The 27,463-nt window shown below is 47.1% G+C and overlaps 2 long non-coding RNA genes and 1 pseudogene across 2 annotated transcripts; 2 read left to right on the top strand and 1 right to left on the bottom strand.

Annotated features, from left to right (window-relative positions):
- Positions 1-2,733: 2,733 nt before the first annotated feature.
- On the top strand, positions 2,734-3,982 carry LOC112573856. The gene is made up of 2 exons (XR_003101291.1): positions 2,734-3,000; positions 3,200-3,982. It is a non-coding gene; the product is annotated as an uncharacterized LOC112573856 (long non-coding RNA).
- Positions 3,983-4,228: 246 nt separating this feature from the next.
- LOC112574601 lies at positions 4,229-6,992 on the bottom strand. Its single transcript, XR_003101462.1, has 3 exons — positions 5,816-6,992; positions 4,975-5,169; positions 4,229-4,719 (listed from the first exon to the last, which is right to left on the bottom strand). It is a non-coding gene; the product is annotated as an uncharacterized LOC112574601 (long non-coding RNA).
- Positions 6,993-14,257: 7,265 nt separating this feature from the next.
- Positions 14,258-27,463, top strand: LOC112574610 (annotated as a pseudogene).

Genomic DNA, 27,463 nt, shown 5'->3' with positions numbered 1-27,463 from the left:
CGTTATTTCTCTCTAATGTCTGCACACACCGCGCACAAACCTTTTCAAAGCGAAACTTTTCAAGGGAACAAACTCTTCTGTCCCTAATATTGTTTAGGCAGTTGTTTCCCTTTTCATCATTCATTTTGGTGCAGTCCAACTGCATTGGACAGTTTTTAATGGGCTATCGTTCTAATTAACTGAATAAATCTCACAAATATTCATTTCCATATCACCACAAAAAATAAAATTGAGTTTAGATCGACTGACTTAAGAAAACCGATTTTCTATAAGTAATTTTCTGAGCGGTGAGAAAATAATACGTAGAGGACCTGAGCGAGAGACAATAACAAACAAACAGTAATAACCATTATGGAACAAACAATAAAAATAAGCAGAAGCTTCTGTTATGTTGCGTATAAACTGTCCCAACAGATAGCAACTCTTCAACTACAATTATACACATAAAAAGGAGTTGTCTCTCTTGGAACCAATGGTCGTGGAATAAAATTGCGAAGTTTAATTATTTTTCAAGTGTTACAAAGCTGTTTGGAATATTTCTCTTTAACAATTATTTTATACGAGATATTATGATAAATTTCTGCCCCAAAGTAAGGTCTTGTTTGTATGAGGACAGTGTCCAACATTTGCCTGTAGTGCATTTCCAGTTTATGCGTTCATCTGTCGAGACAATAATTTTAGAATAAACACTTTGTTTAGATCGCAGAGAAGGAAGAGAACTTATTACATTTGTTTACACCGAGACAATGCTGAGCTCCGCTGCTTGGTTTACTGCGAGTAGTGTTGTCTAGCTGAGTGTACAGACACACAAACACATGAACACACAGAGAGGTCAAGCGGTAGCACGCGAGGTCGACCGGCCGTCCAGACAGCCGACCGACAAACACAAAAAAAAGGAGACAACCTAATGATGCAAATGAAGAGAACAATGGTCGATGACAGCGGGTGAATCAAGCGCCGGTGACTCAGCAGGTTTCAGGTCTGAAGGAGAAAGTGGGTGAATGGCAGCGAGTCTTGTGTTGTGATGATGCGAGCGGCGCGTCCTCCTGTACGATGTACGACCCCTGACCTCTAACCTCGCGCCGGCCCCTCGCTTAGCGCTGCGTCAGCTGTACGTCAGCAATAATCATCAACGTGTGTGTGTGTCGGAGACTGACGCCATCTCACTCGACTCCTCATAAATAAAATAACAAAGTTTTCTATTGTCTGACTTTCTGAATGTATCACTTAAGTTCAAATCCACCTTGAATTAAAAAAAATTCTTTCATTTGCTTCAGTCATATTTTCGCTGGTGGATGTTGCCACTGCAGCGGTCTGCGACCAGCGCCTGGGTCTTGTGGGGGACGTGCTCGTTGTGAGAAGAAAGGAGATGCCGACAGACACTATTGCCGGCTACGGGTAGATAGCAATCGTGTACAGACTCATGCGGGTGCAGACTAACGCAGACATTAACAGCGACACCTAGCGAGCCGGTGCTGCTACTTGAGACACGAATGTGGGTGGAGACCCGTAAAATATTGCACCCGGTGTGCCGCTCCCACCCCTACACACACCTTGTCACGTGGTACGTTTTGGTGTGTGGTACGTGGGCCATGAGGTATTCTAGAAGTGTGTATGTCGCAGCATATTTGACTAACTGGACCCACCCGGACATTGCCACTGATGGCGACAGTCATTCTACAAGTGATTAGAGTACATGTACCTATATATGGCGCCAGTCACCATAGTACCTATATATATCTATGGCCGCAGTGACCATATAAGGCCAATGCCCCCAGTGACCATACATGACTACAGGCGGCAGGTGATGTCCTTACAAGTCCGTGGCGATGGCTGCACGGTGCACCAGGCGTGAAACAAGGACGATGACTGTGACGAGGATGGCGAGAGGCTGGCGGAAGGACCACAGCCACACATCAGCATCGCTGGGCCAGGATGAGTCTCACTCATTGTCCTGTTTACTGCTTTTGGTTCTCATTGTCAGGGGCAGGTGTCTCTCTCTGGGGTAGATGACGTGTGATGTCACGAAGTGTGCATGCATGTTTCTTTCGCCGCACGGAGACTCTTGACCACCATGACCTCGCCTTTCGCAGGTCACGGGGTCGTCACGTTCATGGAAGTCGCTGACCTCAGGGCGCGCGTTGACCTGTCGCAATGCCTCCACTTCCCAGTCTGTCCTGCACTAAGTCTGCGCGTGTCCGAGGTTGTCAATATGGATACGTAACTACTTGCGTGTGTCACCTGTGTGTAAGTATGGGTATATGACGATGTACACATGTCACTGTAAGTATGTGACGATGTACACGTGTCACTGTATGTAACGATGTACACGTGTCACTGTAAGTATGTGACGATGTACACGTGTCACTGTATGTGACGATGTACACGTGTCACTGTAAGTATGTAACGATGTACACGTGTCACCTGTGTGGTACGTTACCGAACACAGTCTCGGGTGTATGCTGTCGGCTGCTGTGTTGCGAGTTTTGACCGCATTCAACGTCACGATGTTGACGACCTCTGACCTCTCTTCCTGTTCCTCGGTTACCAGCGAGGTGTCGGTGTGGGAGGAGGCGGGAGGGATGGGCAGGTGTTGTCACCTGTGTAGGCTGGCGCACGTGAACAGGTGAGCAGCTAGCACGCCAGTGGCGTGTTGCATAGCACGTAGCGAATCGAGCGAAGCTAGCCTAGCGAATCTAGGGTTAGCGAAAGCTAGCGGTCCCTGTGCAACGCAGTGTAGCCGGAAGCCAGAGTTTCAAGATGGCCGACTTACGGCGAGGTTTGAGTGAAGTCTTTGTTTTGCAAGCTACACCTCGCCGTGCTGTAGCCAAGCCGTCGCAAATAAATATCGAGCTTGCGGCCCACCTGTCCACTGAAAGTAAATCAGGACAATAATGAAAATTTCAATGCCCACATGATTGGTTTCGTCGAAGTCATCGTTCCAGGATACTTGACATACCAGTTCAAATCTCACTTCGAATGTTGCCGGACGCCTTTGATGTAAGTTAACGTAATAAAATAAAGTAAAATGTAATAAACTTAATGAAATATAAATAAAAATGCCAAAATCAATTTTAAGGAATGTGAACGTCCAAGATATATATATATGCATAAATGTATCCACTACACATATCTATAATAATGCTCTCACACACAATAAACACAAACTTTCATAGAGATCTTTTGTGAAATTTTTCAGGCTCTCCAGGCTTGGATTGAGCCTCATCTGCCACAGCAACGTGGTTCAACAATAGAACAAAGCTGCTTGCCACCTTGTGGTTACTGGCACCAAAACACCCTCCAGAATATATTCACCTATATTTGCCATACCACGTCTATAGCAAAGCATCCATCATCAGTGTCTGCTTTTCTCTTCCACCAACATTTATTATTTCATTATATAATTTGAATATTTTGCATAAATATCTCTTGCATTTGTATCAACACCCATAATTTCTTTCCCCCATGCAAATTGAGGTCTACATGTCTTTTGTGTCACCATCATTAATAAGTTGTCCACCATGTGCATATATTATCTATGTGCATTTATATTTATGATTGTGTGATTTTTGCAGTTGTGCTTATATGTTGTCTACATACTGAAGTTGACACAGCAGCAGCAAAGTATTGTCATATACACCATATGGCTGTGTATTTTTTCATCACTGTGTACAGTTCTCTCCCAGCAACCTTTATTATTTCCATTGCATAATTTGAATTTTTTATACATATCTCTTGCATTTGCATCACCACTATGATTTGTTTTTATTCGTGTAAATTGAGGAGTGTGCGCGTGTTTAATTCCTGTCACCATCCTTAATAATTTGCTTTGTCACCAGATGCATGTCATGTTCTGTGCTTTTCAAATGAGTGTCACTTTTCGTGTTTAGCTTTGATGCAACACTTTTCCAGTTATAATTTCTCATTTGATTATCATGTAATGTGTTTATCATATAATAAATTTTCATTTGATTTTACTAATTCATGGTAGAAACAAGTGTGCTTCATTGTGTACATGATTATCAGGTAAATCAGGATTTTTTGGTTTTTAACGGTCACAGTGAAAAAAAAAACCATTTGTAAGGGCGTGTAAGTTTTTTTATTTAGTACTAAAACCAAGACAGTGACAATATCCTTTATTCAGTAGGGTCGTACTAATAACCGATACTGGGAGAGGTGAGGAGTCTCCTGAGACATTCCTTGCTGTTCTTGCTTCTTTGTAGGGTGGCACATTGCTGGGTATTGGAGATCTCGGAGAGAGTGTTTACTGAAAAATAAATATTAATGAATTATGACCAATATATGGGCATGGAAAACCCAAATATGTCTAGCCTGTATGCCCATGATAACTGCTCTTGCTGGAACAGTGCATGAATACAAAAAGTTCCTAACTGAGCTTTTTACATATCTAGACTCATCTCTTTGTGGCAGAACAGACTTTTGTCACTACCCTCCCCAAATACCTGTAGGAAAAGAAGCATTAAACAATTAATACTTGAACTGTCAAATGTTTTACTAAATATGGCTATACTAAAATTATGCTTTACTTGCTTATTTATATTATAAATGGTTCACTCACCTTTTACACTCCCCAGTGATGATGTCAGTGGTGAGATGAATGAAGGGTCTCCTTCCAAGATTTCAGCCATTCTGGAATAGAAATTCCATCGTGATCTTCCCTGGCCCGTTTTCTTGTTGAAATCTAATATAGCTTTGTACCTGTTGGGATACAAGTACCAAACATGCTTACATATCATTATGTATCCAGACTAATTTCACACAGCTACCAAAAAATCTCTACTAAAGCTTGGTTGATACTGGTGGGGTCTTGTTTACAGGTTAAATGAATGAATTGTGGTAACAAATAAATAAGAACTTGCACAACCTTAAAAACCTGTGATGTTTTGTTTCTCAGATCTATGGAAAAATGTTGCACTCTAAGACAGAAAGCCCAATGATTTTGTAGGAACTCACCATATTTTCATATTGCTCCATTTTTTTCTCAAGTGCTGCTGGAGCAAAGTGGCATCCTGAGGCTGCCATTTCCGAAGAAATCCTCTTCCATACCTCTATTTTCAAGTTGGAATTGCAAATTGTTCCTTATGTTTGGCATAAGTGTCCATGAGGAAAAGTATGCCCCCTTGGTCCATTGATTTCCCACATTCGTTTCTGTTAAAATATGAAATCAATTAATCAGGAATAAAAACAGGAAAATAAAAACCAGAATAACATAGTGATATGTTTAGTAAATGCAACAGCATCAGATTCAAACTTAAAGCTTTGATTCTAAACATCAAAGAATAGGGTAGTTGTACTATTTTATTCTGTTGGAAGGATAGTTCAATAATGTGCACAATATTTTCATAGCTGGGTTATTTGTGAAAATAATTAAAGCCTTCCATTATAACAGCTCTTCATGCATTTATAACACTGAAAAAAATACCTTTATCACCACCTTCAGCCTTTTCATAACTTGAGATAATAAATTTTGGAACTAGAAGCAGAAAATAAAACACACACACAAGAAGCCGGTACACGCGGAGACTGCAGATTGGAGGATACTGTCGGGGCTACAAGTTGTTATAAAATTACTCTCGCTAAACATGTGAATATTTGTCAACCTTGATAATAGGGCATTTTAAATAGCAATCGCTAAAAGACACCACTTTGTACACGGCCTTAATCGTAAAGCTCGTACTCGGCAAACGCCAATCCGACTACACATTGTCTAAAATTGCTCCCGCTACACAAATAAATATATGTTTCCACATAAATAATAGAGTATTTTTATTACTTATCATTAAAAGATACTTACCACTTTGTTTCCGGTCCAATACTCCTTTTTAACGGGAGCATCAAAGAAACTCTCATCTGCAAACTTGAAACCGACAACAATGTCCGCCATTTTGAATAGCAAGTGTAGGACCTCCAGCGGCCGCTAGCTTTGCTACGCTAGGGGTCTAGGTTCGCTAGCTTGTAGGGGCGCGCTCTTTACACTTCCGGCTAGATTCGCTAGCTTCGCTCGATTCGCTACGCCTATGCAACACGTCTCAGGTATCTGTGAAACCTGTCACAAGAACGTTCGGCATGCGTACTTGGCTCTCGGGCCAGACTGCAGTGCGTCTGTGTGTGCGTGTGCGGGCTGAGGAGAGTTGACTGTGGACGTGTACTAGTGTAGCTAACGACTGTGTGCGAGGTCACCATGCAGTTTGTACACGTGTACTAGTGTAGCTAACGACTGTTTTTTAGCTTACTTTGCTTGTTGACACAGACTTGTGTGGGTCTTGGTTCACTCTTGGACCTTTGTCCCTTCTTACTGACTGACCTCTGACCCCATCGCACACCAGTGGGGCAACATACAGACACAGGGTAGAGCAGGGAGGCAGGGAGACAGGGAGCCTGCCAGACAGCCGGCCGGCAGAGTTCGATCCAACAGCTCGGAGATGGACTAACATTGCAGATGCCGCGCGGTCAGGGTGGGGGAGAGCGTCTGACTTGACAACAAACAAACAACGACAGTCACACATTCTTCAGGTGGGTGAGGCAGCCGGTGACAGACTCAACACTGAACCTGCACCCAGCGATCGACTCCCACTCGCGACACCCCCCATGTTCCTTGCAGCTGACAGAACTGTCGGTGTTGACGTGTCGTCTGCTTACATGTCAGCGGTCACCAGTGTGTCAGGTCCCGCTACCAGTCCATATAAGGTCATAAAGAAATCAGTCACATGATGACATTTGATGAACGTCCGTGTCAGTCTTCATTCCCTGTCACCCACTGTCGTCTGCTCCACGCCATTCAGTCAAGGTCACTGCGTGTCAGCTCAGCACGCGCCATGGACAAACAACAACAACCACGTAAACAGTTTATGTGTTTGTGAATGGGGACACGTGTGTGTGTGTGCGCGCGTGCTTGCGTGAATTAATGCTGCGTGTGCATTGACTTAGTCTCTACCTTGCTGACAGCTGCACAGAGCACATTACCCATTACCCCATTACCCACACTATTGTGTGGGGCGTGCACCAGGTGTTACCTGACTGCAGCACACACGCACACACCAGGTAAAGGTAAAGGTCATCCCCTAACCTTCTCAGGTCATTGGGGGAAGGCGGGTGAGGTGTTAGAGACTCACTTTTCTCGGGACCAGCTTTACGTCAGGGCGGTGCCTTACCTGGCTCACCCTACCTTCCCCAGTCCTCTGTGGAGTCAGGTACCCATACCCGGCAGCTGGGTCGACTGGGGTAAGTTGACTGCACTAATCGGGAATTGAACCAGCGCGCCCTCAGTTCGGACGTCAGCCCAAATGAGTTCAGGTCAAAGGGCAAAGGGCAAGTGTCCAAATACATGACTTGTTTACTGGGCCTAACCGCCTCAAGCACCCGGATACCGTCATCAGCAAAAAAAGCAATGATGTAAACAACAGGTCAAGATAATAAGCAAAAACCAACCGAGTCAGCGGTCCTGTTGTACATGTGACGTTTGTGTGTGACACTTGGCCGTGCTGAGTCGGTCTGTGGCTCGTGTGTCATCACGTCTGTCATCCATAGGATCAGACCTGATCTTTCTCTGCAGCAAGCTGGTGGCAACACTTTGAGAGCCTGCCCCATGTTAATCACGACAAAGACCTGAAGTGATTATCGACGTTTACTTCCGAAAAAGGAATATTTCGTCCCAGGTAGTCACGTGGGGAATCCCCAGTCTCCCCCGCCCTTTCCTTCCTCGTCCTTGCCCATCAGGTGTCAAGACGGATGCGGGTGGGGGCGCCAACGAAAGGCATTTCGTTGTAGGCGGGGTATGGGGGGGAGTGTTGAGGGGGGGGATGCTGACCTCACAGGGGGGTATTTACACTCGTGGTTAACAGATCCTGAATGCCAAACGTTCCGGACTACGTATTGTGTTGACACCATTACCGTTGATAACCTTCGCACGAGAAGAGTTGAGGAAACAGAGAAAGAGAAAACATCTCAAACTGTTTCTCAAACATGTGGGACGCTGACCTCGCCCTCGTGAGGTGAGGTGTCTACAGTCTACATCTGTGGTGTGGACAGACTGTAGGTGTTCGTACTACAAGAGCTGTGCCCACAGTTCACTTCGCATTAGCTGTTCTCGAACATTCGTGACAATAACCCTTTCGGTGCTATTTTGTGCTTGTGCATGCGTGAAGGAACGAAGGTGAATGCAGGAGAAATAAAGCAAGTGACAGGCGCGCCATGACACTCGCTTCTCTCACATCCTTATCTGTATGAGCATGTGTGTGAGAGAGAGATGAGAGAGGGGGTTGTTTGTGTGCCATCCATGTTACAAGGAAGTCCTACAAGGCAAGGGTCACGTGACTGAGAGGTCAGAGGTCGCGCGCGGCGTGACGTTTAGCTGTGCGCCACACGGATTTCAAGCCCGACATCCGCGCCGCGGAATTTGCTGGCCTGGCGAGAAGTGTCCGCGTGTAGCGGGGCTACTACCAGGCTAGAGAGATGCTCTGACCACAGCACACAGTCCCTACCCCCGGGGTAGTCAGTAGGTCGGCTACCAGCCTCTCTGGTCCTCGGGTTAAACCTCTTGGTGAGGTCTAGTACACGGACTTTTCTGTACTGTATAGTGGTGTGACATTGCTATGGCTATATGCTATAGGTCTACAGTATAGGAGTGTGACATTACTATGGCTATATACTATATCTACAGTATAGGAGTGTGACATTACTATGGCTATATCCTATAGGTCTACAGTATAGTAGTGTGACATTACTATGGCTATACACTATATCTACAGCATAGGAGTGTGACATTTTTTTTTTTTTTTTTTTTGTCGTTCGCCTCTTTCACACTTGGAGACCAGCTCTTGATATGAAATCGGTGTCTTCTGCAGAGACTCCACCGGCCCGTACAGCTTGTTGTGCAGGGTCTCGACTGTGGCCACGTCTCTTTCCTCAGTACGGAGATTCCTACAGTCCTGTAGGATGTGTTCTACAGTCTGGTCTGCCTCTCCACAAGAGCATCTCGGGGACGGCACTAGTGCAACTTCCTGTGTAGGTGGTGAAGCAGCTGCCTGTGCAGTCCTGAGGCGGAAGATAGCGACCTGGTCCGATCTGGACAGCTGATGGTAACTGTCCAGTGGTTGCTGTGGCCTGTACAGAGACTAATGATGTTTTTCATCTCTGACATGTTGACTGCATTGTCTTCTTTGCTCGTCCTCTGCACCAACTTAGCCATCCTGTCAGCTTCCTCATTCCCATCTATCCGCAGTGTGATGGGATCCACTGCAGAGCCGTTCTGAGGCACTTGATGTTTAGCAGCGCGGCTTCCAGGTCTGGCAGTTTGTTATTGTTGACTGCTGCAGCACCGACAGAGCATCGGTCAGGAAGACGCCTGGCTGTCATGGTCTGCTCTGCTGCTGATGATGTTTGCTGCGTGGACCAGGGCTTCTACTTCTGCTCTATAGTTTGTACAGTGGAGGCCAGTTGGTATTGCTGCTGCCTGCCACTGTCCATTTGGGAACTGGATGTACACGCCGGCCCTCCCCTCTGGATAGCGTCTGTGGCTGACCCGTCTGTGTAGGCCCTTATCCATGATTCCTGGGGGTACCTTTCTTCTAGCATGGCTAGCGTCAGGCTCTCTTGCTCACGTCGCTATGGCTCATCCTTTGTTGTGAGGTGAGGACTGTGGTGCACATGGTAATGTTCCTGTTCTGTCTTTCCAAGGAGGAGGATCGAGGTAGAGAGTCGGTACCTGGACCTGTGCAGGAAGCTTTGTTTGGTATTTTCTGTGTAGTGCCTGCGTCTCTCGTGCAAAGCTGGATCTTTTCAGCCTTCCCGAGGACAGCTGTTTCTGTCTGGCACTCATCAGGTGGTCTTCACTGTGCCTGTACTTGGTGGCCTGCACGAGTGCTTTGCATTCCCTGTGTGACATTACTATGGCTATATACTATATCTACAGTATAGTAGTGTGACATTACTATGGCTATATGTTATAGGTCTACACTCTACAGTACAGTGTGTGACCTAGACTAGGTATGGTAGTGTAACATAACTGTCGAGTGTCAGCGATCAGTCACGTGTTTGCTCCCGTCACCCTGCTGACCTGTCGTGAGGTGTAAGGCGTACGGATGAGGGAAAAGGCGTGGCAGGAGGCGACATCTCACCCCGTGTGACCCCATCCGTCACGCGATGTCCAAGGCTGCGACTCGCGTAAAGCCCACGGCGCTTGTCACGCGTCGCCTGCTCGCCTCCCCTGGCTGCACCCTACCCCCGGACTACAGCATCTGGCGAGTGTTTAACCCTTTGTCCACTCGACCTCCAGCAGCGGGCAGCGGGATGGTGTCACACCCTGGTCCTGCCAGTCATCGCCTTTGTGGTCTTGATGGTCAACCCGCGAGGTGAGCGTGCGGCTGTTGTTTCGTCATCATCCACGTTGTAGCGGACGAAACTTGCGAGCAAATGTTTCATGTGTTAGGATTCATCATGTCGGTGAGTTTGACAGCGTGACCTCGGTAGTTTACGTCAACCCCAAGGCAGAGATTCAAGGAAAGAAACTGACAACTGACCAGCGAAACTGACATCCTTTGATGACAGTAAAGTGAAGTTCACGGCCACAGGTGCGCTCAGTCACCTGCTTCTTCGCTCATAGTCGTCGCCCTTCTTTAGGTCTTGCGCATGTGAGGCTATGCCCACACTCAGGTCCTGTCACAGCTATACCTGTGTCGTGCATGTGAGGCTATGCTGATGTTTGGGGAGTGTACATAGGAGGTCACGTGGACATCTGTCATGGACTGCTGATTCAGATCACGTGACCATCAAAGTCCTGTCTGCAGAAAGAGAGCACGTGGTGTAGCAGGCATAGCTGCAGGTGTAGGACTGCTGTAATGCTGACTCTGATTTCACAACAGCCAGGAGGTGGACAGGTATTCAAAAATGGCTTCCTGACCTGACTTGACCTGACCTGACCTGACCTGATACAAGAAGTAGCAGTACTAGCGGCTACAAATGCTGCTGAATACAGCGCTGACCTCGTGACCCTGAATGCCAGACAGCAAGCTGAACTTTATGTCTTGCGTACTCTTCTGACGTCAGTGTAGACATACGATCACTGTGTGAATATAATGACAGTTGTGATGATGATGTGACGTGTGCTAACGTTCACACCCAATTTGTTTTACCTGAGCCGTGACGAGCACTGGTGCCCCGCGTGCCCCATGACGTGGAGCCAGACAATCTAGTGACTCCTCGTCTCCACTTCACTCCTGATCGAAGTGACTGACCAGTGTCCATCTCATCAAACACACTCGCTTACTTCTACACCTCTATTCTTTATTTTCTCTCCTTCTCTCTCACACACACACAATCATGCACGCACGCGTACTCTCAAACTCACACATGCAGCAGGCCACAGTATGAACACAGTATCAGTGACAGTATAAACTCAGTCTAGGTCCCAGTGTAAACACAGTATGAACGCAGTATAGGTCACAGTATGAATGCACTACAGGTCACAGGTCACAGTATATCTCGCTCACACACGTGGCGGCTTCAGTTCCGCAGGACATGGTCCTGCACACATGGCGAGCTCGGGCTCCACGACCCACAGGCCTGACTAACGATCGCTTCCTTATATGGAATACACTTCTGGAATGACTCATTCCAGCACGGCGAGCTGAGAAACAACACACACTCACACACACACTCACACACACACACTCACACATGTGCGGACTATGCAAGCAAGCACGGGAAGCTGTGATGCAGGCAAACATCAGAACAATCACAGAGTTACTGCCACTCAATGGTCACCATGGAAACCTGTATGGAGGCTGCCAGCCCGGGTGCCACACACACATACACAGGTATATCTCCACACAGCACCACCAACACGTCTACATCTAGTCATGCATGTCTGCACTCCACGCGTGATGCCGCTGCACGTGAGGTCTGTGACGTGTGTCTGCGGTCGCCGGTCTCGTGGACCTGAGTGTTTGGGTGATGGTTGTAGTCGACAGCCACGAGACCGCGAATTTCACTCACGTTTTCTAGAAACCCAGCCACCAGCGACTTTTGAAAGTTAAAATGTTAAAAAAAAAGAAAAAAAAACAACTTCTGAGGTCCTTCTTGCCAGCGGACATTGTTAAGCCTCGGGGTAAGACCCAGGGTTAGCAACATCCTGTTAGTCTTTATTCACAAAGTAGTTTTGTTTCGATATTTTCAACATTCTTTGTCGTCCTCTTCCGTCATGTCGGCATCACGTGACGCACAGACAGACAGACCAAGGTTTCAAGGTCACTCCTGCTTCAGTGACGTCATTTTCGAGGTATTTTTAGATGGGGAATCCCACCACCCTGACACCTCATTGGACTGCAGGCATACTGGACACACCACTCCACAAGGTGGGAGGATTGGTGTTTTACACCGAGTCAGCAGCTATATTTCATCATGACATGGCAGTCAGTAACTATACATCATGACAAGGCAGTCAGTAACTAGACTACATCACGAGATGGCAGTCAGTAACTAGACTACATCATGACATGGCAGTCAGTAACTATACATCATGAGATGGCAGTCAGTAACTAGGCTACATATATCATGACATGGCAGCCAGTAACTAGGCTACATACATCATGACAAGGCAGCCAGCCCTGTACACAGATGCTACAAGCAGACAAAGAACAGAGTGCACGGGACGAGAGGCGAACCCAGGACAGCCAACCGTCACTGTACTGGTGACTAGATGTTACCATTACGTTCACCGGACCGCCACCCACAAGGAAGCTGCCCCATATTTTTTCCTGCCAATTAAATTGTAATACTGGTACATCAGGGGGCATGCCCAACCTACGGCCCGCGGCCATATCCGGCCCGCGACGCCTGTCCCATCCGGCCCGCGAAACTTCTGCCCACAGTGCAGGAAATCGGCATGTTAGTAATAATAATAAAAAAAAAAAAACAGAAAAAAGGAAGAAGTATTTATCCCTACGTAGGGGCGTCTCTCAATCTTTTTTCGATGGACGAACATTCGATTCAGTTCTCTGACTTGGTGTCTCTACGATGAGGCCGGACATTCAGAGTTGGTTTCGGGAAATATCCCAATATATCCTCACTAATTAGTACATAAAATGTCGTAAGTACAACTTGTTTCTAATAAAAAATGAATATCTGCTCTATTTTTTCTTTCTTTTTTGTATTTTTTCGGTGAAGTGGCCCGCGACACGGCTGTCCCAAATGGATATGGCCCGCAGGCCGAAAAAGGTTGGGCATCCCTGCTGTACATCAACAACTTTACAAACTGAGTATAGTAAGCTCCACCTTCATAGTGCTGTACGTGTAAAGTAGTATTACTAACATGTAGTCAGCCAATATCTCAACGTCACGTGTCAGACATCGCTGGAACCTGTCCACCCGTTACAAACGCCATATGTAGGCGGTTGTACGGTACCTCCCTCAGTGCCAACAACAGTCATAGTGTAGACCTTGTAGGTTAGTGAATACACTTTCGCTTACAAGTCAGTCCACATATGGTCTGCATTCCCACGCATGGTTCATGTCAGGCACAGGCCATGGCAGTGAGCACTACAGCTTGTGAGTCTTCCGTGGTTTCATTGTCAGGACATGTGAGCACTACACTCAGTTTCCCGTGGTTCATGTCATGACATGGCAGTGAGCACTAACAGCTTGTGTCAGTCTTCCCGTGGTTCAATGTCAGACATGGCAGTGAGCACTACAGCTTGTGTCAGTCTTCCCGTGGTTCATGTCAGGACATGACAGCTTGTGTGTATAATCTGACAGTGTATGTAAGTAACCACTCTGCACGACACTAGGACAGAATGAAGCTGATGTTTGAGACATGCGATGAGATAACCGCCAGATGGCATATCACCATGGCACACCGTCCTTGACTGCCATTTCAGTCGCGGGGTCGCAGAGGAGAAGTCCGGGGCGGGGCGGCGCCCTAGTGAGGCAAGTCGACCTCCTGGTTACGGAGCTGGTTCGTGACCCATGTATGGGCACAGGGACAGGCGACAGTGTCGAGCCGGAAAGCTTCTCACTCAGCCCGAATATCGCCATTGGTGGGGTGCTGGCCAACAATCGATCCGGCTGAATAAAGCCACTCGCGCGTCTCGTCCCGCATTTCCACCTGCCGCCGCGCCCTACGCGCCTCGTGCCCCGAGTGTAAATGCCTGCTGTAACCTGTACTTGCAGTCCTAGAATAATCCACCTACACCACAAACACCATCAACATGAGTGACGAGGATGTTGCTGCTCTGTGTCGTCGACAAACGGCTCCGGCATGTGTAAGGCCGGTTTCGCCGGTGACGAATGCTCCCCGCGCTGTCTTCCCCTCCATCGTCGGGCGCCCCGCCACCAGGTACACTGTCTTTCAGTTTATGCCTTGATACTCAGTCCCCACCTTCTAGCACTTAAGACATCGCTGCCAACCTATTTCAGACAGGTACTATTATGACACTACTATGACATGTATATGGCACTACTAAGACACACACATATATATAGCACTATTATGGCACAGGTATATATATAGCACTACTATGACACACATATATGGCACTACTATGACACATATATATAGCACTACTATGACACAACTGGTTAGCACGTCGTGAATGATATAGCACTACTGTGAGTTTGACAGAGTTGAGTATTATGCACTACTCAGCACAATGTGGCAGTGGCAGTGGCAATGTCACCCTGAAGGTGTCCATCAACGTGGGCCACGGGTGTCGCTCACACTAACCTGCTACGTTGGGTAGGTAGTGCAGCAAATAGTCGTGTCAGGGCTCAGCGTAGACGATTTTAGAGCACAACATTGTTAATACACAGACATTCATGACTTATCCTCAACATTGCCCTCAGTGTCATCTACAGTCATGTCATGACTTATCCTCAACACTGCCCTCAGTGTCATCTACAGTCAACAGACTTATCCTCAACATTGCCGGCGGTGTGATCAATGTTTGTCTTCACTTGAGTTCGTGAAATCGATGACACGACTATGCTAATGTCTGAGTCAGCGCCTGCACGAATTTCGTGTCACGGGTGCTCTCCCTGGGGGTCACGAACCGCCGGCAAGAGGCTCGAGCCACTGCGAGTTTTGGAAGTCGTTAGGAAGGGGTAGGGTGGTGGTCTCCACACACACTCCACACACACACAGACCCAGCCACTGTGTGTCGACTTGGTGCTGTAATCAAAAGGCGTCTCGACCACGCGCCGTCTGTCGACCTCCAACCTCACCCCCACCCCCCACCCGCAGGCCAGTGTACACGAGGCTGAGAGCCGGCGACGGAAGTTGAGGCACTTGTACAATGTCCGCCGCTGTCTGCTGAGTTGGCTCAATTCAGTCGTTATTCGGAGGTCCAGGCGTGTATGGTGAATGGTGGGTGCGTGTGGGGGTCACCTGACTCACATCCACTTTCTTCATCGAGCTGAGTGGCGGCGACGTCACGTGGTTACACGCGCTAGTTCGGGTGGGGTGGGAGAGTGCATGTGCTGGTGTTGGCGGGGGGTGCATTTTCGGGTGTCTTACATTTGCCGTGGCCTTCAAAATCGCTTTGTATCACACGACTGATATCCACAGTCATGTCGAGTCGCACACCTCCAGGGCCCTTGTGGATTAATAAAGTTGTAATGTTGGCGAACACGGGAATACAGAATACAGGGAAACCATGACACACGTAGCAGGTGACGTGGTGTGGTCACCAGGGTCAGATCGTCTCACACACTCACGTGTCCCTGTATGACCGACATGTTTGGCCCGTTAGTGTTCAGAGGATGACAACAGCTTGCTATTGACGCCGTTAGCAGTGCGTGACGTGCAGTCACGTGGGCTCCGCCATTCCCCACTTCACTCGCGGAACCCAGATACTGCGACACCAGGACTTCCTCGTCAAGACATCATCGTCAGCACATTTGACCTCACCGATGATATCGGTGACCTGTCGTCACTTCCCTGTCCGTGCTTCCTGCAGACCCACTGACGCACGCACAATGTCGTCCTGTGCACGAGCGTGACTGACTGACTGACTATTTGCCTACAAAATGTAGTTTTCATTTTAACATTTGACCTCTGTAAGTCAACGCGTGAGCCCAGTGATCTGCTGACAAGTGCCACTGCCATCTTGTAGTGCCATGTCGAGGGTTTCCTCTCTCCTCCACTCACACACACCATCCCCCCATCCTCTCGCTCTCGTGTCAGCCAAAGCAGACTTATAGGTACCCCCCCCCTGCTGACAACACAAACACAACATTATCACATCTCTTTGGAGTACCTCCCTCCATAGTATTTGTCACGCGGTGAAAAGATACTGTAGGCGCCCATGGTCGTTAAGAGAGATTCAATTCTAAGGTAAACAAAAAACCTGATGTTGATGAAAATTTCTGAACAATGACTTACATGCATACCAGCAGTGATTTCCACGTCCTTGTCATGTTTCCTCTGTTTCAGGGTGTGATGGTGGGTATGGGTCAGAAGGACAGCTACGTGGGTGATGAGGCTCAGAGCAAACGTGGTATCCTCACTCTTAAGTACCCCATCGAGCATGGCATCGTCACCAACTGGGACGACATGGAGAAGATCTGGCACCACACTTTCTACAATGAGCTGCGTGTGGCCCCAGAGGAACACCCTGTTTCTTCTCACAGAGGCTCCCCTCAACCCAAGGCTAACCGTGAGAAGATGACCCAGATCATGTTTGAGACCTTCAACTCTCAGCCATGTATGTGGCCATCCAAGCCGTGCTGTCCCTGTATGCCTCTGGTCGCACCACAGGTATCGTGCTGGACTCTGGTGACGGTGTGACCCACACTGTGCCCATCTACGAAGGTTATGCCCTGCCCCATGCCATCATGAGGTTGGATCTGGCTGGCCGCGATCTGACTGACTACCTGATGAAGATCCTGACAGAACGAGGCTACAGCTTCACCACCACAGCCGAGCGCGAGATCGTGCGTGACATCAAGGAGAAACTGTGCTACGTGGCCCTGGACTTTGAGCAAGAGATGCAGACTGCAGCCTCATCCTCCTCTCTGGAGAAGAGCTACGAGCTGCCTGATGGTCAGGTCATCACCATTGGCAACGAGCGATTCCGTTGCCCTGAGCCCTGTTCCAACCTCTTTCCTGGGAATGGAGTCGGCTGGTATTCACGAGACCACCTACAACTCCATCATGAAGTGTGATGTAGACATCCGTAAAGACTTGTATGCCAACACCGTACTGTCTGGTGGCTCCACAATGTTCCCTGGCATTGCAGATAGAATGCAGAAAGAGATCCAGAACCTCGCCCCCCAGTCCATGAAGATCAAGATCATTGCACCCCCAGAACGCAAATACTCTGTCTGGATTGGTGGTTCCATCCTGGCTTCACTGTCCACCTTCCAGCAGATGTGGATCTCCAAGCAGGAATATGATGAGTCGGGGCCCTCCATTGTGCACCGCAAATGCTTCTAAACGAACTGCAGGCAAAGCCTTCACTCGATTTATTTGCTCAAGTAGTTGATATTCTCCGTGCTCCCAGTATTGAGCATCAACAACAACGACCTCGCTGAAACTGCATCGAAGTTGTCATTGACTGTCAACACCTCATGATAATGACCTCGGATCAAACAATTTATTTTGCGATCTACCTTTTACACCCGGTCATGATTTTGTATTGTTGCTGTCATGAAACCTTCATACCTGTGTCCATCCCTTGTTCTAACAGACATTTTCTTCGGTCATCCGTGGCGCGGCGTTCACAAAGCATAATTCTCTCTGTATTCACCGCCTCTACCTGTTCAGTAGCTGACAGTTGCGATGTGGAAATACCTTATGCTACATTCCAGACTCTTTTACCACCACAGTGTCCCAGACACAGTCGTAGCTGTTAATGTCCTTGTATTAAATGAAAGGCGGTCTTTTGTTAACTGAACTAATAAATTAAAATAAAATTAAAACGATGAGCTGTTTGTGTTTATGGTGTGTGTGTGTCAGAGAAAGAGAGCGTGTAGGAGGAGCAAGGACACACATGTACTGTCTCGTCTCCTCTTTGTAATCAAAGACTGGTCCATCTGTTTCTGATGACCGGTGAGAAGCGCAGACGACATAACCTGCCACAGCGCCCCTGTGCAGTGACACCTGGGGACAGAAGGACTTGCATAGTGATCTCGTCAACACTAGGTGTCCATTAGTTTAACCATTTGTTTCATTACACACACTTCTCCCAAGGATCAGCCCTTTGTCGTGCCCGGGGACTTGGCATGTCTCGCGACCTCTAGACGACTAGCCACCAACGACGGAAGGATCAAAGGGCAGAACCAGAAGAAGACCAATCTCTAATTTCCTGGTTCTCTAGGATGAAGATTGAACACGTGGTTACCAACCACTTACAAAAGATTACATATTATACAAACAAAGATCAAAACAATAAACACAGTTACTGTTGTGTGCAAAGGCTGCTAGAGCCGCCCCAAGACATGAGGATGGACGATCTGACCACAGAAGACACAACTAGGATTGGATGCTGGAACGTGTGCACCATGCGTGAGATGACACGCTAACAGCCGAGGTGCAACATCCTAAGCGCTAGTGAGCAGCAAGTCTGGATCAAGGAACAAAATCAGAGCAGGAAGGTTTATATCAAGGAACAAAATCAGAGCAGGAAGGTTTATATCAAGGAACAAAATCAGAGCAGGAAGGTTTATATCAAGGAACAAAATCAGCAGGAAGTTTATATCAAGGAACAAAATCAGCAGGAAGTTTGGAATAAACATGGCAAACAAGAGAACTATGTTGCTCTTGGGAAGAGAACCAACACAGCCCTAATCATTGCAATCACTCTAGAAAGATATTGAGAAATAATGAGCGGAACCCTATCAACAGCACACCGATGATGGTCAGAAAGGAAAGACAGAAGCTACCAGTCAAAGTGAACAGGTATATGAAGAAACAGCTGAAATAACACCAACACTACACTATAACAAATATAGTACTTAGCGACACTAATGTTCAGGTAAGATATAACAAGACAGGTGTGAGGAGGTCGGGTGGAGAGACTAGCGATGTTAGCGAGGACAGACCGGTGGAACTGTGCTGTGCACTGACCTCCTTATAAGATGAACTCCGCCCACAAGTGCATTCTAGTGACGGGGGTCTTCCCTAGTGGAGGTAAGGGTAACCTGAGAGGTGGTCACCGCTACTTGACGTCAAGGTCAAACGAGGTGAGGGGCGATGGAAGTGTTGAGGTCAATAGTTCATCCCTGGAGAAAGGAGCTAAAGACACAGAAAACGAAAGGTGAAACCTTTCACATCAGATAACCAGAAAAGCAAGGTTACAGAAAAAACACATTGAAGTTCAACTCCTATATGACAGGTAACAAGCGAAAAACAATTTCAGTTCTTGGTCTCAGAAAATCCACTGCAACACATCTGAGTTCAAGTCGCGTACAACAGCTTCGTGCTACAGGCCACGAAAGGTGATGGGTCAAGTTTGTGCAGTTTAACTTTTCTAAAAAAAAAAAAGGATTCATTGGTTATCAAACTAACGGGAAAATACACTGCTATTTTAAAATAAAAATTAAAAATTGCCTTGAACTATATTTTACTCGCAGTAACCCCGGCGATCCGTCTCCATTTCACCGGAAAATGACGAAATCAAAACCATTCGTACCATGGCAGAACCCCATCGTGTTATACTTGCCAGAGAGCTTTGAGTCTGTATTTTCAGTCTCATTAGAGATTCATTCAATATTAACAAATTAAAGATTTTTCTGAAAATGTTTAGGAGTAAACAAATCTGGTCGTTGATCTCGACGCTATCCAATGGGAGAATCACACACTGAAGTTTCCATGGTAACGCAAAGAAAGGCGCTGAGCGATTGGCTAAAGGGGAGGAAACTCGTTCCTTCCGCCAGGTTTGTTGACGTCTGCTGTGAGAAGTGAGAGCATGGAGAAAAGCGACGACGCTTTATTACTTTGTAATCCGTGAAGCCAGTGGAACATTTTCCGCTTTTTATTGAATAAAGGGGAAAGTGTTTATTCAGTGCTGAGTGAATTAACAGTCTATGGTCATAAGCAAACACAAACTGACATGAAAGTTGTGCTTCTAGAAATTTCTGGTTTTGTGTGTGTGGCGCCTTAGTTCTGCAAGTATTGCGGGATGTCAGCTTGCACTTTACTTCATCTTTTATTTCTTGACTCCTTTTTCCACTCTAGTAGATACTTTGTTAGTATTCTACTGTTTCTGTGTGAGGATGCTGATTAGATTGAAATAACAGTTTTCTTCCATTTCCGATTATTTTGCTAACAGGCTCCGACACCACAAGCACGCAAATGTTCGTTCTGTCATTTTGTGACTTGAATGATGGAGTGTGCTGTATTGCATCAGCCTCCAAAGGTAGCACAGAACAATCAGAAGTACCCGGTGCTAAAGAAAAAAACTGGTGGAATTGCTGACAATCTTTGAACCAGGGTTCCCAGGTCCTTGCAAGGTCCTTTTAAGTCCTTTATATTGAATTTTCGCCAAACGCCATGCGGTCCTTTCAAATTCTCACACAGGTCCTTACATTTTCTCTGTGACCCTTTTAAGTCCTTTATCGATAAAATATTACCACAAATTTATTTCCGGAGTCGACTTTGGCGCAAAATTTTTCGCCGCACTACACATCTGTACAACACTAGTTGCCCTTCCGTATTCGCAAAAAACACTCTTTTTAAAAAGTCTTAGAAACTTACTCTTTCTTGAACTTTGATCTTCTAGTACTACTGTGCATAGCTCTATTTCTCTCTCTCTCTCTTCCCGTTAGAGTGTGTGCGAGAGAGAGACACGTGAACGACTTTTGTATTACACAAAGAATGGCTTTCAGGTTTGCAATTATTATTACTTAGATTTCTAGAAAACTTGGAACATTAACGGTGTATGTTATCAGCGCGCTAAGGACACTTTTTAAGTTATCTAATTAAATATGGCAGACAGGCATCAAAATTAACTCTTTGATTATTTATTACTAGAAATGTATTTGAGAACATAGAGAAGACCACAGATCATAAATAATACATCTTTCCGACCACACAAGAGAAAAACATAAGCATTGATGACTGTCACTTAGGTCCTTACGAATGCATGAAAGGTCCTTTTAAGGTCCTTTTTTGGCACCATCCCTGATCCCTGGGAACCCTGTTGAACTCGCTTTTTTCGAAATGACCACATCCGTACTTCCACACTCCACACCTTTATACCTCCCTCAGTGTTAGGCACAAGGTAACTGTGGTGTCAACAGAAAGGCCAAAACGTGCACATTTCGAAAATATGTCTTGGTCGTCTGGAGCCGGTGCCGGACTACTGTCGCCTGAAATCGTCACCGCATCTGTGTCCGTTGCCTGGGGCAACCAGAGGAGCAGCAATGCCAGTGAACTAGGGACAGTGCGTCAGGAAACTCACTTCTAACGTCGTCGCCAGGGGTAACGGTGTGTGACTTGTGATCTCAGCCAGTAGTGACAGTAGTGGGCCAAGGCAGGTCTGTGGCTGTCCACCACTGGTTGTCCAGAGGCGGCTGTCGTGAAGACGCTGCCGTGTAAGCACTGTCCAAGACTGGGGGAGTGTTCGTCGGGTGCGTACTGGGACTGCTGGAAGGAAAGTGTATTTTGTTTCTTCACATTAACTCTAAGTGACCTGATGATAGTTCGTGTATTTAGAGACCAATATTGCGTCTCGTATGATTCAACATTAATTTCGCTTTTCTGTTTCAATTATAATCTCTTACGTTGTACACTGTTTTGTCAGTTGTGTTTGCGCATGTGGGTGAGAGTGGCTGTTAGTCAGTACGCGTGCGGACGTGTGAACAGGCGGGTGACTGAGTGTGAGGGAGAAAGTCGGGTGGAACGAGCCGACTAAAGTGACCCCTTCACCCTCGGGTGGTAACCCATCCTGCTGCCCCGCCTCGTTACATCACAGTATTTAAAATACCCTATTATGGAGGCTGAAAAAAATATTAATGAGTTTAGCGGGAACAATTTTGTAATAGCTCTGACAGGATCTTCCACTCTGCACTGTCCTTGTGCACCTGTCCCTTCCCCTTAGATGTTGATATTTATTAGTTTGGTGCTTTCTAGTTTTGTCTCCAGTTATGATTAACTTTCTTCTGAGGATTAACACATGATTGTACATTGATAGTAATTACCTTGCGAAAGTAATTATTGCAGGATATCTTAGACACTCAACGTACGACACAACATCCTGACCAACATAAAGCTGCACCAACGTCTGGTGGGGGGGGGGGGGATTGTGTTTTACGCCGTGCCAGCAACTGAGGCTATATTACGGCAAGCAGCCAGCCCTGTAAACAGATGCCACGTGCAGAGAAAGAACAGCGTGCCCGAGACGAGAAATGAACCCAGGACAGCCAACCTTCAGTGTGTTGGTGACAGGCGCTAACCGTTACGTCACCGGACCGCTGACTGGCGGGTGGACCAACTGTCTGTGTGGAGTTTGCACCATCTCCCCGGGTCTGAGCGGGTTTCTGCAGCTACTTCGCTTTTCTCGCAAGTTCCAGGTCCTTACTTGAAGTGGTGATGTTTTGTGACAATAATATACCGTAAAAACTCCGCCAAGGACGGTCCCAAGCCCGGCTGAAAAAGGAGGAGGGTTGGGCGTGGGGCTAGCACCCCCACCCCGTCAAACAAACCCTTGCTACAAAAACATCGAAAACAGTAAAACAATTGCCAACAGTCCTGGAGCCCAGGACCGGAGGCGTTGGAGGACTGTCGTGGATGGCCTATGGACCTGGGGAGGAGGGGAGGAGGGGGGGGGGCGAAGGGCCTAACTAATAATATACCGTAAAAACCGTATTTACATGTATTTCAATCACCGTAACTCTATTTCCTACTTACATCAGTCTACCCATGGCGTCGTTATCACTGCATTTCGCTGCAAGTCGCAACAGCAGCAACATACTACTGTATGGACACAAAGACACAATGAAAGTAAAGAACACATACAGGTACAGTGAATGAGGCACACGAACAATGAGTGAATGAGGTATAAAGACACATTGAGTGAATGAGGCACACAGACAAAGAGTGAATGAGGTATAAAGACACATTGAGTGAATGAGGCACACAGACAATGAGTGAATGAGGCACACAGACAATGAGTGAATGAGGTACAAAGACATTGAGTGAATAAAGCACACGAACAATGAGTGAATGAGGTACAAAGACACTGAGTGAATGAGGCACACAGACAATAAGTGAATGAGGTACAAAGACACTGAGTGAATGAGGCACACAGACAATGAGTGAATGAGGCACACAGACAATGAGTGAATGAGGTACACAGACAATGAGTGAATGAGGTACAGACACATTGAGTGAATGAGGCACACAGACAATGAGTGAATGAGGTATAAAGACACATTGAGTGAATGAGGCACACAGACAATGAGTGAATGAGGTACAAAGACATTGAGTGAATGAAGCACACAAACAATGAGTGAATGAGGTACAAAGACACTGAGTGAATGAGGCACACAGACAATGAGTGAATGAGGTACAAAGACATTGAGTGAATGAGGCACAGTGTAACAATGGCACATTGAGTGAATGAGGCACAGGGTAAGTGAATGAGGTACACAGACACAATGAGTGAATGAGGCACGAAGAAAGTGACATGTTGACACTGGAAGAGTAATTAATCTGCTTTTAAATCTGTCAAGCGAGACGGCAGCCATGTATGACTACGCTGCACGTACAAATAAATCAGTCAGTTATCTGTAGACAAATAAATCAGTCAGTTATCTGTAGACAAATAAATCAGTTATCTGTAGACCATGCACGTATCTGTGGAAACAGGCCGTCACAGCTGTCAACAAGATGCTGCACTTTCACAGTGGATAACAGCTTGCACATTTATCTGCGAGGACAAAAGTATGAACATTTATCTGCGAGGACAAAAGGTTGCACAGAACATGCTCGCATCAACAGGACAAAAGGCTGAACTCTCATGCTTGATACTGATAACAGACTACGTGTTATCTGTAGACGAAACGCTGCACTTCCATATTTGATAACAGGCCACACACTGGTATCTTGACCAACATGCCGCACACCGAGACCTGGGGCAGACAAAGCTTGTGGCAAGTGTCCGAAGCTACTTCACGATTCACCTTTGACATGTCTTGGCCTTCGTCAAGAGCTTTGCGCACACGACAAACACACACGCGCCACCCACGTCTCGTGCATGCACGCATGCGACACGCCATACGACCGCACGTACGTCAGGTGCCCGGTGTCCACAGCACCTCGCCAACTGTCACAGCTCGCCACGACACAGTGCTGTCACCCTCCTGTCTGTCAGCTACAACGTACGTACTGTGTACACAAGCGGGTGACATACTTCAGGCGTGTGGGTGGGGGACTCGGGTGGCTTGACAAGGGCGAGGGCAGTAAAAAGCATTTTGATTGCTTGCAAACACAGAGCTTATCAACACAGGCTGACACAGCACGGCGTGCTGCCATCGTGGCTGGGTGTCCATCTTTGGCAAGCTGTGGGAGTGCGGCCGACGACAGGCTGTAGTTGCCAAGAGTTCAGAGTTCAAGAAGGGGGGGGGGACATCTTTCCGCCAGCGACAGCAGCACAAGATGGCGGCGGCGGAGGGCGAGCCGGTCATCCCCCGTCGCCGTGATGTGACAAGCCACGTGACACAAGCCCCGCCTCTCGCCAGCTTCTCACGTGGAAAGTAACGGCGCAGTATGCGCAGCCGCAAGACGAGCACACCATATATGGGCCTGTTCACTCTACCCAGCGCCGGGTTTCTAGGAAAAGTGCTGAATGGCGCCTGACGGGTGACCATATATGGAAGTAAAGCGCCTGAGTCACAGGAGGCTCATGGGTGCAGTGTGTCTGTGGAGGTTGATATAGCTCGTCCTGACCATACCATCCCCACACAGCCTTCCTAACCTCACAGAGAGACGGAACTGCCCGGTGTTGGCTTGAGCTGAACTTGATTATACACAACCATCAACATGAGTGACGAGGATGTTGCTGCTCTGGTCATCGACAACGGCTCCGGCATGTGTAAGGCCGGTTTCGCCGGTGACGATGCTCCCCGCGCTGTCTTCCCCTCCATCGTCGGGCGCCCCCGCCACCAGGTACACTGTCTTTTCAGTCGTTTTTGTTTGACTGTCTGTGCGACCCCCAGCGAAATTCATACATTTTTGTGTTGGCGAAACCTAAGTAAGAGTATCGCAGCGATAACGCTAAACAAAAGATCACACCAACAGCTGTACAATAGATATTCTATGTTGATGCTTGAAGTTAAAACTTTCAACATCATACGCGTTCGCTTGTTAAAACGATTTTTATTCTCTTCCTGTAGATATCTGGAAACAAATGTTGCTACTAGAACATTACTATTGCGACAATTGAGCGTATTCTAGTGGAGCATGATCTCGATGGTCGTTAAAAAAATCTGAAGTTATTATTTTGTACTGTGCCACGTAAACTGACTGCAGTGTCGTTGACTAAAGGAATAGTTAGTGGAGCTGCATTCATGACACGAGTGAATGTGAGTGGTCGGTGCCAGGCGTGCCGCGCCCAGTCCACTCGACATGACATGACATGACGCGACCCTCCACAAAGTAGGTCAACACGCCGGCTGACGGGGCGACCGGTCGTACTGTGTACAGGCTACAAACATGACCCAGCCATAAAATGTTCACAACTTATTCAAAATACATTTATAGATACTTCATTAGCAAATAAATTAAGCGACGTTTCCCCCCTCCCCCCACTCTAGTGCCACTGTACAGGAAGAATGGGGCGAGGCGCTTACAACCTTTTCTCGTATCATTTAACTTGAGAAACTCTACGTTCAGTAAGTCATCCTTAACTCTGCAGTTTTGTATAGTTAAAACTTATTAAGCATGATTTTATTTTTTCAGGGTGTGATGGTGGGTATGGGTCAGAAGGACAGCTACGTGGGTGATGAGGCTCAGAGCAAACGTGGTATCCTGACTCTTAAGTACCCCATCGAGCATGGCATCGTCACCAACTGGGACGACATGGAGAAGATCTGGCACCACACTTTCTACAATGAGCTGCGTGTAGCCCCAGAGGAACACCTGTTCTTCTCACAGAGGCTCCCTCAACCCAAGGCTAACCGTGAGAAGATGACCCAGATCATGTTTGAGACCTTCAACTCTCCAGCCATGTATGTGGCCATCCAAGCCGTGCTGTCCCTGTATGCCTCTGGTCGCACCACAGGTATCGTGCTGGACTCTGTGACGGTGTGACCACACTGTGCCCATCTACGAAGGTTATGCCCTGCCCCATGCCATCATGAGGTTGGATCTGGCTGGCCGCGATCTGACTGACTACCTGATGAAGATCCTGACAGAACGAGGCTACAGCTTCACCACCACAGCCGAGCGCGAGATCGTGCGTGACATCAAGGAGAAACTGTGCTACGTGGCCCTGGACTTTGAGCAAGAGATGCAGACTGCAGCCTCATCCTCCTCTCTGGAGAAGAGCTACGAGCTGCCAGATGGTCAGGTCATCACCATTGGCAACGAGCGATTCCGTTGCCCTGAGGCCATGTTCCAACCCTCTTTCCTGGGAATGGAGTCGGCTGGTATTCACGAGACCACCTACAACTCCATCATGAAGTGTGATGTAGACATCCGTAAAGACTTGTATGCCAACACCGTACTGTCTGGTGGCTCCACAATGTATCCTGGCATTGCGGATAGAATGCAGAAAGAAATCACTGCTCTGGCCCCTCCAACAATGAAGATCAAGATCATTGCTCCCCCAGAACGCAAATACTCTGTCTGGATTGGTGGTTCCATCCTGGCTTCGCTGTCCACCTTCCAGCAGATGTGGATCTCCAAGCAGGAATATGATGAGTCGGGGCCCTCCATTGTGCACCGCAAATGCTTCTAATGTGTCTTGGGGGACAGGATTCACCAGGACCCATGGGTTAATCAGTGACAGTCCTCTCTGCATCCATTTACAGGAACAACTCTGCTGCTGCTCGTCCACAACCAGTGACTGCTTCTAGACTTCACGCTGCCCTGTAAACCATTCTATAGCTAGTAGTTTTTCCAGCTATACATATCTTTCAGTTGTTGCAGGCTTTTATGTGGTTTAGAATAAAGCTGGAAATTAAAACATTGCATTGCAAATATGCTTTGCAATTGCTCTTGTAGGGAAACTTCTCACTTTTAAAAAGTAAAGTATGAAAAACTCTACATATTTTCAGCAGTCCAAATCCAAAGTGAAGGACATAAGCAGCTAGGTGCTGTGCTGCAGGCATTCAGCAACCCTTCCTGTAAAGGGTATGAACCCTGGGAGTTACATTTGCTCCCACTGACTGTTGAACATGTGTTCAACCATTTCAGGCAATTTCTGTGGCATTTTTTTTTTTTTTTTACTGTTCCTGAACTATTTTTATATGCATTTTCAAGGTGATAAATAAATACCAAAAAATTCCA

The sequence above is a fragment of the Pomacea canaliculata genome, linkage group LG10 (genome assembly GCF_003073045.1).
Source record: "Pomacea canaliculata isolate SZHN2017 linkage group LG10, ASM307304v1, whole genome shotgun sequence".
NCBI classification, from domain to species: domain Eukaryota; kingdom Metazoa; phylum Mollusca; class Gastropoda; order Architaenioglossa; family Ampullariidae; genus Pomacea; species Pomacea canaliculata.
The sequence above is the reverse complement of the archived record's forward strand: the minus strand, read 5'-3'. Positions and strand labels throughout refer to the sequence as shown.